An 11,432-nucleotide genomic window follows, 5' to 3' on the forward strand; every position below is an offset into this window, starting at 1 on the left:
TTGAATCTCTGTCATATCAGTAGTGATCTCTCCTTTTTCATTCCTGATACGAGTTATCAAGTTTCTCTCTCTCTCTTTCTTTGTTAGGTTTGCCAGTGGTCTATCAATCTTGTTTATTTTTTCAAAGAACCAACTTCTGCTTTCGTTGATCTTTCGGATTGTTTTTTGAGTTTCCACTTCGTTGATTTCTGCTCTCAGCTTTGTTATTTCCTTCTGTCTTCCTGTTCTTGGGTCCTTTTGTTGAGCATTTTCTAGTTCTATTAGCTGTGTCATTAAGCTACTCAGGTAAGCTCCTTCTTCCTTCCTGATGTGTGCTTGCAAAGCTATAAATTTTCCTCTCAGTACTGCTTTTGCTGTGTCCCATAAGTTCTGAGAGTTTGTGTCTTTATTGTCATTTGTTTCCAGGAACCTTTTTATTTCCTCCTTGATTTCATCTCGGACCCACTGGTTATTGAGCATGAGGCTGTTTAACTTCCAGGTGTTAAAGTGTTTCTTCTGAGTCCCTTTGGAGTTCACAAATAATTTCAGAGCCTTGTGGTCAGCGAAGGTAGTCTGCAAAATTTCTATCCTCTTGATCTTATGGAGGTATGTTTTATGTGCCAGCATGTAGTCTATCCTGGAGAATGTCCCATGTACATTGGAGAAGAATGTGTATCCAGGTTTCTGGGGATGGAGTGTCCTATATATATCCACTAGGCCTCTTTCTTCCATTTCTCTCCTCAGGTCTAGTATATTCTTGTTGGGTTTCAGTCTGGTTGACCTGTCCAGTGTTGACAAAGCCGTGTTTAGGTCCCCCACAATTATTGTGTTGTTGTTGATATTATTTTTCAGATTTGTCAGCAGTTGTATTAAATATTTTGCTGGCCCCTCATTCGGTGCATATATGTTTAGGAGAGTGAATTCTTCCTGCTCTACGTACCCCTTGATTAATATAAAATGTCCGTCTTTGTCCCTTACAACCTTCCTGAGTATAAAGTTTGCATTATCTGATATTAGTATGGCCACTCCAGCTTTTTTATGGGTGTTGTTTGCTTGGATAACTTTTCTCCAGCCTTTTATTTTGAGTCTATGTTTGTTCTGACTATTCAGGTGCGTTTCTTGTAGGCAGCAGAAGGTTGGATTGAGTTTTTTGATCCATTTAGCCACTCTGTGTCTCTTAACTGGTGCACTTAGTCCATTGACGTTGAGAGAAAGAATTGTCCTGGGATTTAACGCCATCTTTATTTCAAAATTTGGTGTGTCTTTTGGGTAGTCTTGTCTTAGATTAGGTCTTTCAGTTTTTCTCTTAAGACTGGTTTTGTGTCTGTGAAGTTTCTGAGCTGTTTTTTGTCTGTGAAACCATGTATTCTTCCATCAAACCGGAAAGTGAGTTTTGCTGGGTATAGTATTCTGGGTGAAGCATTCATTTCATTCAGTCTTGTCACAATATCCCACCACTGCTTTCTGGCATTGAGCGTTTCTGGTGACAGGTCTGCTGTAAATCTCAGGGAAGCTTGCTTGAACATGATTTCCCCTTTTGATCTTGCTGTTTTCAGAATTCTGTCTCTATCTGTGGGATTTGTCATTGTGACTAGGATGTGTCTTGGGGTGGTTTTTCTGGGGTCTCTTTTGGTTGGTACTCTTCGGGCATGCAGGATTTGATCACATATATTCTTTAGCTCTGGAAGTTTCTCTTTAATGATGTTCTTGACCATTGATTCTTCCTGGAAATTTTCTTCCTGGGTCTCTGGGACTCCAATGATTCTTAAGTTGTTTCTGTTGATCTTATCATAGACTTCTATTTTCGTCTGTTCCCATTCTTTGACTAATTTTTCCATTGTCTGCTCATTTGCTTTAAGTTTTTTGTCCAATCTCTCCTGCTGTATGGAATTGTTATGTATCTCATCTTCCACAGCACCAAGTCTATTCTCAGCTTCTGATACCCTGTCCCAGAGCTTATCCATTTTGTCATTCACTTCGTTTACTGAGTTTTTCAGGCCTGTTAGTTGACATGTTATTTCAGTTTGGAGTTTTGTCATTTCTGCCTTCATATTTTCTTGGTTCTTATTAGTGTTCTGTTCAACTCGATCCATGGTTTCTTGGAGTCTGTTGAGCACCTTCCATATTGCTAGTCTAAAGTCCTTATCTGAGAGGTTGATTAGTTGTTCAGTCATTATCTGGTCCTCAGAATTGTCATCTTCATTCTCTATGTCTGATGCTGGCCTGCGCTGTTTCCCCATTGTCACATTTGTATTGTGGGTTTTTCTACGTGTTGTAGTGGTATTCATTGTCTATATGATGTAGGCAGCACACTCCTCTGGCTCCTCCCTTTCTGGATGGGCTGACTTGCCTCTAAGGGAGGGGAGTCCTCCGTGGATGAAGCCTCACACTGGGTCAAATCTTAGGCCCGAGCATGTAACAGAGAAGACAGTCCAGAGAGAAATGTTTGCTTCTGTGATATAGCGCCGTTCTTAGTGTGATTTTTCCTTCTTGTTGCAATGGAGTTCTTTCCTTAGAAAGAGTGCACGGCCGCGTAGCAAAGCGGAGCGGCCGTGCTCCTCTGAGCCTCTTTTTGCCCCACTCGCAAGAGTTTCACGCAAGAGGACAGTAGACAGACATAGACAGGTCACACTCACAGTCTTTCACAGCTTAGCCCCACTGGGCCGGTGTACTTTCGCGGATTTTCCCCGCCTGGTGTCACACACAGGGAGCCAGCTTTTGCAAAGGATAGCCGGTTTTTATGCTCTGAAGTCCCTCCCTGAAAATGGCGTCTGGGCGAGCGAGGTTTCTGGAGGCTCTTTTTGCCCCACTCGCAAGAGTTTCACGCAAGAGGACAGTAGACAGATATAGACAGGTCACACTCACAGTCTTTCACAGCTGAGCCCCACTGGGCCGGTGTACTTTCGCGGATTTTCCCCGCCTGGTGTCACACACAGGGAGCCAGCTTTTGCAAAGGATAGCCGGTTTTTATGCTCTGAAGTCCCTCCCTGAAAATGGCGTCTGGGCGAGCGAGGTTTCTGGAGGCTCTTTTTGCCCCACTCGCAAGAGTTTCACGCAAGAGGACAGTAGACAGACATAGACAGGTCACACTCACAGTCTTTCACAGCTGAGCCCCACTGGGCCGGTGTACTTTCGCGGATTTTCCCCGCCTGGTGTCACACACAGGGAGCCAGCTTTTGCCTTCCAAAATCTCTTGATGTCAATTCCTCACGCAGGACAAACAAGCTCTTCTTTTATTTTCTAACTTAACTTTTCTTCTTATTAGTATTTTGGATATTTATTTATTTATTTTTCTTTTTTTTTATTTTTATTTTGACCAAAGTGGATTACAAATCTTTCACAGTAATTTTTTGGTACATAGTGATATTGAATCAGGGGCACTCCCAACATCAATGTTGTCCTCCCTTCACCCCTGTTCCCAGCATGCATCACACACATCCCCCTCCTTTACCACCCAGGTTGCTAGTATAAGTGGTCCCCTCTGTGTCTAGCATGTCTGATTTTTTTTTCTATTTAATGTTCATATGAGTGTCTGATCTTTGTACCCTCCATTATTTCTCCCTCAATTTGTGAGGCGAGATAAATGTTTCAAATTATGTGGTTCTATTTGAAGAAAAGAAAAAAAATAAATAAAATGATGCAAAAATCAAACAAGCAAAAATGGTAGAAGTCCTTATAGAGGCTATAAATATTAGTTTAAGAGAAGAAAGGGAAAAAGGGAGAAACCTAACAACAATACTAAATTTTTTTTAAAAAAAATCAAACAAAAAACTCGAAAAGCACCATAGCAATAAAGATACCAACCACACAATAACCACAGTTCCTAAATAAAAGACAAAAACAAAAACAAATAAATAAACCACACATACAAAAAAAAACCACGGGGGGGCAAACAACAAATAATAATAGCAAAAACAAAACAAAACAAAATGTTAATTTGTGCTTCTCTCTCTTTTTTATTTTTTCTTGCATAGGCACAGTAAATATTGAGGAAATTCCCTTGGTAAGAGATACAGGGTTTCTCTGATCTTGAACTTTACTGTCATGGGAATAACTACAGGCCCCAAACATGTTCTAAATTAGGACCACATGACATATGTTCAAGGTGGGAGGTGTCCATATATTGTAAAGTATATGAGTTCCTATCCATAGTAGATAAGAGCTTGTTTAAAAATTCCTCCCTTTTCAGTATGCCTTTGCAAGAAGAAATGGTGGTGTATTATATTGCTGATGCATCTAGGGATGAAAGTGTCATCTCTGTGCCCTGGTTTGGACCTGATTATTATCTTTGGCAAGACTTTTTTCTTGTAGGTTTTTGTATCAAGCAGAACCAAAACAGGTGTAGTTAAGGAAGAAGAGAAAACAGAAACAATACTATATACACACTCACATATTTGTAAAAAAAATTTTTAAAAATTAATAAAAATAGGTTTAAAAATATTAAGGGTACAAAGTGATGCAGGAGACTACCTTACTTTTGGGTATAAACAGGTTAAGAGCTAGTATTATATAGGTCTTAAACTTATAAAGGAAATATAGTCTTCCCCACTATCTTCTGAGATTATCTTGTGGGGTGCTGGAATCCAGAGTACATTTTCATCATACACCCTGGTCTTGAGATTGAGAAACGATTTGTGACAGAAAGGGCTCGGGTAGAGTTCTTGCACTAGGTAACCTTCTGGAGCTGAGTTTGGTATCAAACAACAGTCCACATTTGAGGGGTGTGAGGAGGGCCACCGAGCATGAGTCAGCAGGGCTGTTGGTTTAGATTCTTGCTGGGGGATGAGATGTGAGGCTGGGTGGGTGTTCATTTGCTTGAGATCTGGGTGATGGCAGGATGTCGGTCTTGATGCCTAATGGAATTAAGAACTGAGGGTAAAAAGCGTTAGTAAGGCGGGATAACAGATTGGAAATGTGGGGTGAGGGGATAGTAGGATTTCTGAAGGTGGGGAGGAGGGATAGTGTATTAGGAGGGGTTATATACATTATAGTCATGGGTTGTTTACAATTTAGATTTGGCTCTCATTGAGAAGTCCTCTATGTACTCATGCATACATAGAAACATACAATGCTGATCTGTTCTTAAGCTGTTGTTAGAGGTCTGACTCTAATAGGATGGGTCTGAGCTCTTAGGACTGGTTGAATATATATATATATATATATATATATATATATATATATATATATATATATATATATAATTAGCTTGGGTATATCTTAAGAGAAAGAGGAAAAAAGAGCAAAAGATAAGAGGACAGAAAAATAGGTAAATATAATAAAAATAAGGTTAAAAATTAATAAATCAAGATGATGATGAGGAAGAAGAGGTAGAAGAAGAAAGGGGAGAAAGAAAAAAGTAGTGAGAAAATAGAGGAAAGGAGAGAGAAAGGAAATGTTAATTTGCCCATACATGTTCGATGATTAGTAGGTCCTTTTATATAAGTCTGTGGTTCACAGTTGATTGTTTCAGTGGTCTGGATAGTCCCATGCTTTAGATCCTAATAGAAGCTATAAACCAGAGAAAATGGGTATATTGGAGTGTTTTATCTTGACATTTTTATAGTGCAAACTGAATATGTTATCTAGAGTGACTGAGCACTGAGGTATCAAATTAGGGTATCTACCCTTTGTATTCAAGAACCCCTGTGGACAGAGAAGCTGAGAGGTTATTTTAATTCTAGTAATATTGAGACATTAAAACACACTGTTATGAAAAGCTTCTGCTGGAGTATCTGGCTTCCAATCATATTCTTCATCTGTAAAACTGTATAAGATCTCTAAGACATTATTATAGGCCTTTGCAGTAAAAGGCTGATTACATACCTGCTCGCTCACTTGGAGTTTCTACCCTATTGGACTGTTGTATTTGTTTCAGGAGTATTAAATGTACATATGGTATATATTCTAAGTACCTCAGAAAAGTGCTATCATTCTGTGTTTATCCTTCATCTTCTGGCTTACTTCATTTAAAATAATATTTTGTAGATCCACCCACATTGCTGAAAAGTCTATGATTATATCATTTCTAACTGCTATGTAGTATTCCATTGTGTAAAATACCACATCTTAATGATCCACTCATCTGTTGTTTGGCATGAGGCTGTTTCCAATCTTGGCTCTTGTGCTGAGTGCTGTGATAAATAATGGAGTGCACACATACTTTGGGATGAATGTTCTTCCAACTTGTGGGCAAATACCCAGGAGAGCAATTGTTGGGTCAAATGGCAGCTCAATTTTGAGCTTACTGAACACTCTTCACACTGCTTTCTATAAGGGTTGGACCAGGCAGCATTCCCACCAGCAGTGGATGAGAGTTTCTTTCTTACCACATTCCCACCAACAGAAATTGTTCCCATTATTTTTGATGTGAGCCATCCTCACTGGTGTAAGGTGCTACTTCATTATTGTATTGATTTGGATTTCCCTAATGATGAGAGAATGTGAGCATGTTTTCATGTGTCTGTTGGCCATCTTTAGTTATTCCTCAGAGAAGTATCTATTTCTTTCTTCTCCCCATTTTTCTATGGCTTTATTAGATTTTTTGGAGCTCATCTTTCTGAGTGCTTTGTACATCCTAGACATCAGCCCTTTATCTGAGGTGTTGAGTACAAAAATTTTTCCCATTCCGTTAACTGTATTCTAGTATAAATTAAGATTTCTTTCACCATGTAAAAACTTTTTAGTTTGATGTAGTCCTATTTATTTAGATTTTAGGCTAGAGTTCTTGCCATGGCATTTTATCCTCAAAGACTTTTTTGATATATAGGTCTTCAAGATTTCTGCCTATTTTTCCTCAATAAACTTCTTGGATTAAAGTCTGATTTCAAGGTCTTTAATCCATTTTGAGTTGACTTTTGTGTGAGGTATGGATCAATTTTTAATTTCTTACAGGTGCAGATGGTTATCCAGTTATTCCAACACCATTTGTTGGAGACTGTCTTTGTTCCATTTCAAGTTATTGGCTCTTTTGTCAAATATTAGTTGGCTGCATATTTGGGGGTTTATCTCTATATATTCTGTTCTAACCAACTGATTTGAGACTCTGTTTTTGTTCCAGTACCATGCTGTTTTGATTACTATGGCTTTATAGTAAAGCTTCAGGTTAGGGGGCCGGAGAGATAGCATGGAGGTAAGGCGTTTGCCTTTCATGCAGGAGGTCATCGGTTCAAATCCCGGCGTCCCATATGGTCCCCATGCCTGCCAGGAGCAATTTCTGAGCCTGGAGCCAGGAATAACCCCTGAGCACTGTGGGTGTGATCCAAAAACAAAAACAAACAAACAAAAAAAAGCTTCAGGTTAGGTAAAAAGATGCCAACTAGCTTCTGGTTTTTCATTATGTATTTGGCTACCCTGGGTCTTTTGTGGTTCCATATGAATTTTATAATTTAATGTTCTAAATCCTTAAAAATTATGTCTTCTTTTTGTCAGCATGGAGTTTGGCAGGTCTCTGCCATGCCAAAGTCCTTTTAACCAGGCCTAGGAGGGGTGTGGGGCTTGGGTCACCACAGCACCCGTCCATCTCTTTCCTTCAGAACTCCAGGGCTTTGCATGGGCCACAGACCTGGGGAGTCAGTGAGGAGGGTCCCGGTGAGGAACTTAAAGGTTACCTCAGGCTTTCCCTATTTCCCACCTGACTCCAGATGGAGGATATGGGTGTGGGCTTTGAACTTCCAGGCTTACACCTTTGGAAGGTTATCTTCCCTTCCTGGGAGCTGGGAGTTTTTGCCAGCATGGGGAATAACAACACAAGAGGTCTGGCTTCAGGAAGTCACAGGAAACTTTTCTTACTAACCCTGTCCATTGTGAAACCATGTGGAAGTGCTAATGTATAGAAAAATATTTGTATACCATTGGGTTTAATCTGTCATTTTAAGAATGCTGCCCATCAGCTCATTTTATTCCTTTACTCCCTCACTCCCACCTCCAATTACCCCATATTTAACCATTTTTTGTACTAGTGATTTTTGTTTTGACCAAGGTTGATTTCATATCTTTCACAGTAATGTTTTGGGGGAGTTGGAAGCTTCAACAGGCAACACTGGACAACATGGCTCAACGCGGTAGGCTTTTTGCCCAAGCTTTTTGACCAAGCTTATGGGAAAGATGCAGCCCCAGCTGCCCCCACAGCCTTCTTTCTCCCTCATCCCAGTACCCAGGGTTATATCTGGCCACCTTCTCAGGGTCCCAGAAAGTGGGTTCCAGCGAGGAGCAGTTTAAAGGAGACCCCAGGCTTCCTCGTCCCTACAGGGGGCAGGGAGGGGTGGACTGGTGAACTTCTGGCTTCCAGCAATTAGGAAGCAAACACCTCTCAGGGAGTCAGAAGTTTCAGCAGGCAACACCAGGACGACATGGCTCCATGCAGTAGGCTTTTTGGCCAAGCTTAGGGGAAGATGCAGCTTCGGCTGCCCCCCCACACTGCCTTCTCTCTCCTTCCTCCCAGTTCCCAGGCTTACCCCTGGCCACCTGCTCAGGGTCCCAGCAAATGATTTCCAGCGAGGAGCAGTTTAAAGGAGACCTTCAGGCTTCCTCGTCCCTAATGGGGGCAGAAAGGGGTATAGTGAACTTTTGGCTTCCAGCAATTAGGAAGCAAATGCCTCTCGGTGAGTTGGAAGCTTCAGCAGGCAACATGGGGATGACATGGCTCCATGCGCTCCTTGCTCTTTATGAAGCAGATTATTATCCTCTCTCAAGTGAACTGACAGCCAGCTCCCAATATGAAAAAATAGATTCTCTGACTGAGAAGAAACCAAACCTCTCTTCCTATCAATCTATTATCAATGAACTCCTATCTTACAACTCCTTTCACTGGGTACCTGTGTTGGCTACCATAATCAGTTTCCAAGATGCCCCCAGTCAAAGATATTTCCTGATATGAGATGTTGTGGGTTGTTTACAGACTCCAGTTGGCCAAATCACAGACCAAAGTGATGTCTTGGAAACAAATACCTCCCCCTCAACTATATCTTAAACATACAAGGGACACATGTATCTTCTTTGTATATCTCAGATGTATTCTCTTAACATCTATAACTCTTTTTTGAATATACTCTTCTATAGTGATATTTTGCCAACTGGTTTTTTTATTAGATTGCTTGTTTTCCCCCTTTGAGATCTGTTTTATAAGCAATACTGGTAGAAGAGTATCTCTGTATAAAATTTATTTGAACCAAGTTATGGGAAATGTTGGACTTGATTCATCGACCTCCAGATGCAGCAACAATATCTTACAGCATTGTTTCTCTTTTGCATAGGCACATTAAAATGGGAAAATAATACATATGCAAAAAAGTTCTTATCTAATAGAGATGGGAACACAAATTTGGTAATGCAGCTAGGCTTTATGCCTTGAACATTGGCATAATGATTTGGCTTAGGCCTCAGAAGAATGGGCATCACCCATACACACCTGAATAATAGATATCATCTATGGAAACAACCACAATTGCCTATAACATTACAAATCTCTACCATGGAAGACCTACAACTGCTCTGGCATTGACTTACTCCAAAGAGTTCTCTCAACACCCAGATGACTCAGCAACAACCTACTTACAGGGCAGATTGCTCCGCATCTAATGGTGTGCTGAAACAAGAGGATGCTCCACATCAGCCTGACTTGATGAAAGAAATGCATAGAATCCAAAACCTTTAAATATAGGAACTTGATACAAAAAACAGCTTAAGTGTGAAAAAGTTTCACTGGGACAACAGAGAATGGGTTGGACAGACTAGTATGCCTGGAGCCCAGAGTCGGTCTTATGTCAATAAACTTCTGGGGTGAGGCCTTCTTGTAATCAGGCCAAAGATTTTTTTTTACCATTTTCCCCATATGTTTCTGGGACTATGCAAACAACGGTGATTGCTACTGTCACAGCTTTACTATTGCATTTTTTTTAACACTTATCCTTTAAGAAAAAAATTTTTATTGAACTTAAAAACAAATAACTGTAGTAGAATGCCTGTCTTGAGTACAGACAGGGGATGGGAAGGAGGAAGGGGGCACTGGGAGGGAGAAATATTACACAGTGAAGGGGGATACTCTGTTTGTACTATAGCCCAACTATAATCATGTTTGTAATCATGGTGCTTAAATTAAAAAATGATGTCTTAATTTGGATAGAGATTGCATTGCATCTATATATAAGTTTAGGTAAGATAGTCATTTTGACTATGTTGATTCTACCCATGAGCAGGGAATATTTTTCCATTTCCTTAGGTCCTCTTCAATTTCTTTCTGGGGTGTTTTGAAGTTTTCATGGTATAGGTCCTTCACTTCTTTTGTAAGGTTGATACCTAGGTACTTGATATTTTTGGATACTATTTTAAATGGGATTGTCTTCTTAATCTCTTTCTCCTTTACTTCATTATTTGTATAGAGGAACGCTACTGTCTTTTGTGTATTGATTTTGAAGCCAGTCACTTTGCTGTATTGGTTAATTGTTTCTAGGAGTTTTACTGTGGACTCTTTAGGGTATTCTATGTATATCATCATATAATCTGCAAAAAGAGAAAGTTCGAGTTCCTCTTTCTCTATTTGGATTCCTTTGATTCCCATCTCTTGTATGATTGCTATTGCTAGAAATTCCAAAACTATATTGAATAAAAGTGCAGAGAGTGGACAGCCTTGCCTAATTCCTGACCTTAGTGGAAATGCTTTCAGTTTTTCACCGTTAAAGATAATGTTAACTGTGGGCTTTTCATACATATCTGTAACTATCTTGGGGAAGGTTCCTTCCAGCCCTGTTTTGCTGAGTGTTTTCAGCATGAATGGGTGTTGAATTCTGTCAAACACCTCTGCATCGATTGATATAATCATGTGATTTTTGTCTTTCTTGTTGTTGATGTGGAGTATGATGTTGATTGTTTACATATGTTGAACCATCCTTGCATCCCTGGTATGAAACCCACTTGATGTGGTGGGTTTTCTTGATGTAGTGCTGAATTCGGTTTGCTAAGATTTGTGTTGCATCTATGTTCATTAGTGAGACTGGTCTGTAGTTATTTTTTTCTTGGCAGTGTCTTTACCATCTTTGGGAGTAAGTGTGATATTAGCCTCATAAAATGAATTAGAAAGTTTTTCTGGAGGCCGGAGAGATAGCATGGAGGTAAAGCGTTTGCCTTGCCTGCAGAAGGATGGTGTTTCACGAATTTGCGTGTCATCCTTGCGCAGAGGCCATGCTAATATTCTCTGTATCGTTCCAATTTTAGTATATGTGCTGCCGAAGCGAGCACAGGAAGGTGTTTCAAATCCTGACATCTCATATGGTCCCCAGAGCCTGCCAGGAGCAATTTCTGAGCATAGAGCCAGGAATAACCCCTAAGTGCTGCCGGGTGTGACCCCCTCCTCCCCCCAAAAAGAAAGTATTCCTGCCTTTTCAATGGTTTAGAAGAGTCTAATGATCAGTGGTAGTAATTATTCTCAGAATGTTTAATAGATTTCACTTGTAAAACAA

General features: G+C 40.2%; 1 non-coding gene across 1 annotated transcript; it reads right to left on the bottom strand.

Moving 5' to 3' along the window:
- Window positions 1-11,104: 11,104 nt before the first annotated feature.
- Window positions 11,105-11,211, bottom strand: LOC126029134 (U6 spliceosomal RNA). Its single transcript, XR_007502787.1, has one exon. It is a non-coding gene; the product is annotated as a U6 spliceosomal RNA (small nuclear RNA).
- Window positions 11,212-11,432: the final 221 nt, after the last annotated feature.

The sequence above is a fragment of the Suncus etruscus genome, chromosome 14, assembly GCF_024139225.1.
Source record: "Suncus etruscus isolate mSunEtr1 chromosome 14, mSunEtr1.pri.cur, whole genome shotgun sequence".
Taxonomy (NCBI): Eukaryota; Metazoa; Chordata; class Mammalia; order Eulipotyphla; family Soricidae; genus Suncus; species Suncus etruscus.